Consider the following 7,878-nt stretch of genomic DNA (forward strand, 5'->3'; position numbering starts at 1 on the left):
GGTAAGTACTTGTCCCAGTCCTGCGGGTGCTGGTTCATAAAGGTTCTCAGCATCATCTTTAGCGTCCCGTTAAACCTCTCCACCAGCCCGTTGGACTGGGGGTGATAAGCTGAGGCCCAGTCGTGCCGGACCCCACATTTCTCCCACAAGCACCGGAGCAGGGCCGACATGAAGTTGGAGCCTTGGTCTGTCAAGACTTCCTTGGGGAACCCCACTCGGCTGAAAATGGTCAGGAGCGCATCGGCCACGGTGTCGGCTTCAATGGAAGCTAAGGGCACTGCCTCGGGGTAGCGGGTGTCAAAATCTACCACCCCCAGAATGTATTTCTTCCCCGACCGGGTCGTCTTGCTGAGAGGCCCCACGATGTCCATGGCCACCTTCTGGAAAGGCTCCTCTATGATGGGCAAAGGTCCCAAAGCCGCTTTCCCCTTGTCCTGGGCCTTCCCCACCCTCTGACAGGGGTCACAGGATCGGCAATACTGCCGGACCGTGGTAAAGACCCCGGGCCGGTAAAAGTTCTGTAGCAACCTCTGCCGGGTGCTCTGGATTCCCTGGTGCCCTGCGAGGGGGATGTCATGGGCCAGGGACAGGAGCCTGCGGCGATACTTCTGGGGGACCACCAGCTGCCTCCTGACCCCACAGGACTCCACTTCCCTTGTGGGAGCCCATTCTCGGTACAGGAACCCCTTCTCCCACAGGAACCTCTCCTGGCAGCCTCTCCTCATGGTCCGTCCCACACCAAGGTCGGCCAGGTCCCTGAGCTTCCGCAAGGAGGGATCTTTCCTCAACTCGGCCTGGAACTCAGCGGCTGGGGAAGGGACGGGGCCCGGTTCCCCCTCAGTGACCAGGTCTGAGGCCTCCGCCTCTCTGAGCCGTGCCCCTCGGCGCTCCTTCCCCACCAGGGTAGGGTCCTGCGCCTCCGGTGTGGTACCCTCCCCAAGGTCAGGGGGCAGTGCCCCTCGCCGGCTCTGGCTACGCGTCACAACCAGGGCGGTCTGGGGCTTGCTTGGCCAGTCCTCTAGGTCTCCCCCCATCAAAACTTCAGTGGGCAAATGGTGGTGTACCCCCACATCCTTGGGGCCCTCCTTGGCCCCCCATTTCAGGTGTACCCTTGCCACGGGCACCTTAAATGGGGTCCCGCCCACCCCTGTCAGGGTCAGGTAGGTGTTGGGCACCACCCGATCTGGGGCCACCACCTCAGGCCGGGCCAGCGTCACCTCCGCGCCCGTTTCCCAGTATCCATTGACCTTCCTCCCATCCACCTCCAGGGGAACAAGGCACTCTCTCCGGAGGGACAGCCCTGCACCCACCCTGTAAACCGAGCACCCTGAGTCCAGAGCCTCCAGCCCTCTGGCGGGGCTGGCCTGGGGTACTCTTCCCTCCTGTGCAGGTGGTAAACTGGCAGCCCCCCTTGCCTGGGTCGTCTGCCCCTTGTCCAGCTGAGTCCCTACCCAGTTAACGCTGGGTAGGTTGGGTCTGCACAGTTTGTCCCTGAGCCCGGGGCACTGGGTCCATACATGGCCTCTCTGGCCACAGTGATAGCAGCTCAGGTCACGTTGGTCCCCTCGAGCAGGTCGGAGGGGCCCGACGCCAGGCGTTCCCCGTGGGAGGGGGTTCTCCCTATTTCCCCACTGGGAGGCCCCCTGGTGACTCTCTGCATCGGGGGGGGGCCTGTTCTTCTGGGACTCCTCCCGGCTACCCCCTGAACGACTGTTCACAAACTCGTTGGCCAGCTGCCCTGCGTGCTGGGGGTTCTCGAGCTTTTTGTCCACCAGCCACAGCCTCAGGTCGGAAGGGCACTGATCATACAGCTGCTCCAGTACAATTAGGTCAAGCAGGTCCTCTTTAGCTCGGGCCCCAGCTGTCCACTTGCGGGCATACCCCTGCATCCGGTTGACCAGTTGTAGGTAGGTGACCTCAGGCGTTTTACGCTGACTCCGGAACCTTCTCCGGTACATCTCGGGGGTCAGCTCAAACTCACGGAGCAGGGCCTGTTTGAACAGTTCGTAGTCCCCTGCCTCTGCCCCTGTCGTTCGGCTGTACACCTCCACGGCTTTGGGGCCCAGTAAGGGGGTGAGGAACTGGAGCCTGTCCGCAGGGTCAACCCTGTGCAGCTCGCAGGCATTCTCAAAGGCCGTCAGGAAGCTATCTATGTCCTCCCCCTCCTTCCGCTGGGCCAGGAAGCACTTATCAAAGTTCCTTGCCGTCCTGGGTCCCCCCTCACTCACCGCAGCTGGCGCCCCACTGCTCCTCAGCCTTGCCAGCTCCAGTTCATGCTGTCTTTGTTTGTCCTTCTCCTGATGTTCCCTCTCCTTCTCCTGACGTTCCCACTCCTTCTCCTGACGTTCCCACTCCTTCTCCTGACACTCCTTCTCCTTCTCCTCCTGCTCATGTTGACGTTGTTTCTCCTCATGTTGACGTTGTTTTTCATGGTCCTCCAGCTCCCTCATTTTCATCTCCCTCTCCCATTCCAGCCGCATCCGCTCCAGGGATGGGGAGCTCTACTGGAAGGATCCCCTGCTGGGTGCCGGGGTCAGGGTGCCCTCGGTATTTGCCGGGCTTCCCCCAACCCCTCCCCCAGGCATAGGTAGGAAGGGTCTCGGGATGTCCTGGGCAGCAGTCTGACCCCTCCCAGCCCGGTCAGGCCCCAGGGCCCACGCTGCGTCTGCCGGGCGGCTTCCCTCAGGGACAGGGATCGGGTCATCCAAGCGATCCTTCTCCTCCAACTGGGCAATCAGCTGTTCCTTGATGGACCTCCCGATGCGCAGCCCCCTCTGCCTGCACAGCTCCACCAGGTTGCTCTTCAGGCGTTTAGCGTACATCTCCCTGCTGGCCACTCGCAGGCCGGGCAGCTTCCCACGGTTTCCAGGAAAAGCCCCTCGTGTGCCAGTCCTTCTTGAGGTCACCGACTCTTTGCCAGGGTCGAGCTGCAGACTCCTCCGCCCCTGGGACCGCTCGCTGCAATCCCCCGGGGGACCCTGTTACTGCAAAAGTCCTTCTCTCTGGTCACACACTCCCAGGGGTTAACCGCCCCCTGAAATCGTCTCTCTCTGAATCTTCAGCACGCCTGGTCCCCGTCAATCCCCCTTCGTTTGACTGTTCCCCAGTCACTTACTGCAGGAAGCGCCGTTCACGGGGTGCAGTAGATCCCACCGCTGCCACCAGTTGTCACGGAGTGTGGGGGAGTCCAGGCCCTGCACCCCTCTTCCTGGGATCCACTGAGACTCTCAGCCAGCCAGTAAAACAGAAGGTTTATTGGACGAGAGGAACACAGTCCAAAACAGAGCTTGTGGGTACACCCAGGACCCCTCAGTCACGTCCTTCTGGGGGGCAGGGAGCTTAGACCCCAGCCCTGGGGTTCCCTGCGTTTCTCCACCCAGCCCCAAATTGAAAATAAACCCCCCCAGCAGGCTCCCTCCTGCAGCCTCTGTTCACATTCCCGGGCAGAGGTGTCACCTCCCCCTCCCCCTCTCCCTCCTGGCTCAGGTGACAGGCTCTCAGGTCTCCCATCCCCAGGGCACATTCCCAGGTCAACACTCCCCCCTCCCTGCTGCGTCACATCCTCACACTCTCAGCCATTCTCCCCCCATGCCGTGCTGGGGCTCCCCTCCCCCATCCCATGCCAGGGCTCCCCCCCCCCATTCCCTCTCCATTCCCCCCATGCCACGCTCCAGACCCCATTTCCCCCATGCCATGCCTTTGGCTTATGCTTTGATTGGCAGCTCTCTGGGGCTCTGTGTCCATACAGCACAGCGGGAGCCTGGCACCTAGGTGCGCTGGGAGGAGACAAGTAACAGGAGCCAATCACAGACAATACGGCTGCTCTGCAAGTTGCCTCCTATGCCCTGATGGCTCTGCCCCGCCTGTAGCAGGGCCTTTCCTTCACAGAGACCCCAGTAGAGCTGGCAGGGCCTGACCCACTGGCAGCCCTTCAGTGTAATGGGGAGAGGGAGGCCGCAGGGTTACGTCCCAGCCATGCCAGCAGATGAATGGAACACAAAAAAGAAGCTTACAAGAAGTGGAAGATTGGACAAACGACCACAGAGGAGTATAAAAATATTGCTCGGGCATGCAGGAGTGAAATCAGGAAGGCCAAATCACACCTGGAGTTGCAGCTAGCGAGGGATGTTAAGAGTAACAAGAAGGGTTTCTTCAGGTATGTTGGCAACAAGAAGAAAGTGAAGGGAAGTCTGGGCCCCTTACTGAATGAGGGAGGCAACCTAGTGACAGAGGATGTGGAAAAAACTAATGTACTCAATGCTTTTTTTGCCTGTATCTTCATGAACAAGGTCAGCTCCCGGACTGCTGCACTGGGCAGCACAGCATGGGGAGGAGGTGACCAGCCCTCTGTGGAGAAAGAAGTGGTTTGGGACTATTTAGAAAAGCTGGACGAGCACAAGTCCATGGGGCCGGATGCGTTGCATCCGAGAGTGCTAAAGGAGTTGGTGGATGTGATTGCAGAGCCATTGGCCATTATCTTTGAAAACTTATGGTGATCAGGGGAGCTTGCGAACGACTGGAAAAAGGCTAATGTAGTGCCCATCTTTAAAAAAGGGAAGAAGGAGGATCCTGGGAACTACAGGCCAGTCAGCCTCACCTCAGTCCCTGGAAAAATCATGGAGCAGGTCCTCAAGGAATCAATTCTGAAGCACTTAGAGGAGAGAAAAGTGATCCGGAATGGTCAGCACAGATTCACCAAGGGCAAGTCATGCCTGATTAATCTAATTGCCTTCTATGACGAGATAACTGGCTCTGTGGATGAGGGGAAAGCAGTGGACGTGTTGTTCCTTGACTTTAGCAAAGCTTTTGATACGGTCTCCCACAGTATTCTTGCCAGCAAGTTAAAGAAGTATGGGCTGGATGAATGGACGATAAGGTGGATAGAAAGCTGGCTACATCGTTGGGCTCAACGGGTAGTGATCAATGGCTCCATGTCTAGTTGGCAGCCAGTATCAAGTGGAGTGCCCCAAGGGTCGGTCCTCGGGCCGGTTTTGTTCAATATCTTCATAAATGATCTGGAGGACGGCGTGGATTGCACCCTCAGCAAGTTTGCAGATGACACTAAACTGGGAGGAGTGGTAGATACGCTGGAGGGGAGGGATAGGAAACAGAGGGACCTAGACAAATTGGAGGATTGGGCCAAAAGAAATCTGATGAGGTTCAACAAGGACAAGTGCAGAGTCCTGCATTTAGGACGGAAGAATCCCATACACTGCTACAGACTAGGGACTGAGTGGCTCGGCAGCAGTTCTGCAGAAAAGGACCTGGGGTTACAGTGGATGAGAAGCTGGATATAAGTCAACGGTGTGCCCTTGTTGCCAAGAAGGCTAATGGCATTTTGGGATGTATAAGTAGGGGCATTGCCAGCAGATAGAGGGATATGATCGTTCCCCTCTATTTGACATTGGTGAGGCCTCATCTGGAGTACTGTGTCCAGTTTTGGGCCCCACACTACAAGAAGGATGTGAAAAAATTGGAAAGAGTCCAGCGGAGGGCAACAAAAATGATTAGGGGACTGGAACACAGGACTTATGAGGAGAGGCTGAGGGAACTGGGATTGTTTAGTCTGCGGAAGAGAAGAATGAGGGGGGATTTGATAGCTGCTTTCAACTACCTGAAGGGGGTTTCCAAAGAATCATAGAATCATAGAATCATAGAATATCAGGGTTGGAAGGGACCCCAGAAGGTCATCTAGTCCAACCCCCTGCTCAAAGCAGGACCAATTCCCAGTTAAATCACCCCAGCCAGGGCTTTGTCAAGCCTGACCTTAAAAACCTCTAAGGAAGGAGATTCTACCACCTCCCTAGGTAACGCATTCCAGTGTTTCACCACCCTCTTAGTGAAAAAGTTTTTCCTAATATCCAATCTAAACCTCCCCCACTGCAACTTGAGACCATTATTCCTCGTTCTGTCATCTGCTACCATTGAGAACAGTCTAGAGCCATCCTCTTTGGAACCCCCTTTCAGGTAGTTGAAAGCAGCTATCAAATCCCCCCTCATTCTTCTCTTCTGCAGGCTAAACAAGCCCAGCTCCCTCAGCCTCTCCTCATAACTCATGTGTTCCAGTCCCCTAATCATTTTTGTTGCCCTTCGCTGGACTCTCTCCAATTTATCCACATCCTTCTTGAAGTGTTGGGCCCAAAACTGGACACAGTACTCCAGATGAGGCCTCACCAATGTCGAATAGAGGGGAACGATCACATCCCTCGATCTGCTCGCTATGCCCCTTCTTATACATCGCAAAATGCCATTGGCCTTCTTGGCAACAAGGGCACACTGCTGACTCATATCCAGCTTCTCATCCACTGTCACCCCTAGGTCCTTTTCCGCAGAACTGCTGCCTAGCCATTCAGTCCCTAGTCTGTAGCGGTGCATTGGGTTCTTCCGTCCTAAGTGCAGGACTCTGCACTTGTCCTTGTTGAACCTCATCAGATTTCTTTTGGCCCAATCCTCCAATTTGTCTAGGTCCCTCTGTATCCTATCCCTCCCCTCCAGCGTATCTACCACTCCTCCCAGTTTAGTATCATCCGCAAATTTGCTGAGAGTGCAATCCACACCATCTTCCAGATCATTTATGAAGATATTGAACAAAACTGGCCCCAGGACCGACCCTTGGGGTACTCCACTTGATACCGGCTGCCAACTAGACATGGAGCCATTGATCACTACCCGTTGAGCCCGACAATCTAGCCAGCTTTCTACCCACCTTGTAGTGCATTCATCCAGCCCATACTTCCTTAACTTGCTGACAAGAATACTGTGGGAGACCGTGTCAAAAGCTTTGCTAAAGTCAAGAAACAATACATCCACTGCTTTCCCTTCATCCACAGAACCAGTAATCTCATCATAAAAGGCGATTAGATTAGTCAGGCATGACCTTCCCTTGGTGAATCCATGCTGGCTGTTCCTGATCACTTTCCTCTCATGCAAGTGCTTCAGGATTGATTCTTGAAGAGGATGGATCTAGACTGTTCTCAGTGGTAGCAGATGACAGAACGAGGAGTAATGGTCTCAAGTTGCAGTGGGGGAGGTCTAGGTTGGATATTAGGAAAAACTTTTTCACTAGGAGGGTGGTAAAACTCTAGAATGCATTACCTAGGGAGGTGGTGGAATCTCCATCCTTAGAAGTTTTTAAGGTCAGGCTTGACAAAGCCCTGGCTGGGAGGATTTAGGTGGGGATTGGTCCTGCTTTGAGCAGGGGGTTGGACTAGATGACCTCCTGAGGTCCCTTCTACCCCTGATATTCTATGATCATTAACCCTTTGGTTCCAGACCCATTTCCAGCAGCTCCCCCTGGAGCCTCAGGCCAAGCCCAGCGGAGGTGGGTCCCGTCACTCAGCGGGTTCCATCAGGCCAGTGCCCCAGCTTGGGGTCTGACAGACACTATCACCAGGCACTGGCTGGGCACAGTACTGGGCCCCCGACTCCCGCAGGGGGTCGCAGCTCCCAGCAGCTCTGAGGCTGCTGCCCCACCACCCCAGTCCGCTCTCTCCCATGGTGTCGTGCAGCCGCGAGGCCTCGCGGCGCAGAGGAGGCAGATGGACCGAGCGCGAAGCCTGCTCCAGTTAGTTAAGGAAAATAGCAAATTGCCCTAATTTGGCTGCCGGCCGTGCTCTGATTGACAAACGCTGGCCATCTGCTGAGCAGCCTGCGCGGGGAGGCAGCACGTGGCTCGGAGCTGCGGCAGCGGCCCTTGTCTGGGAAGCTGGGCTGATCTGCATGCGTAACAGAGCCAGGGCTGCAGGCCCCCGCGAGCCAGGCGGGGTGAGAGAGGGAGCGTGGCAGGCAGGCTGCCCCGGAGAGAGCACCAGGCACGAGTGGGCCTGGCTCCTCTGACCCCAGCCTGTGTGTTTGCCCTGTCAGTGAGGCTGAGGAGCC

Source organism: Lepidochelys olivacea (genome assembly GCF_965140295.1).
Source record: "Lepidochelys olivacea isolate rLepOli2 genome assembly, chromosome: 8".
NCBI lineage: Eukaryota > Metazoa > Chordata > Testudines > Cheloniidae > Lepidochelys > Lepidochelys olivacea.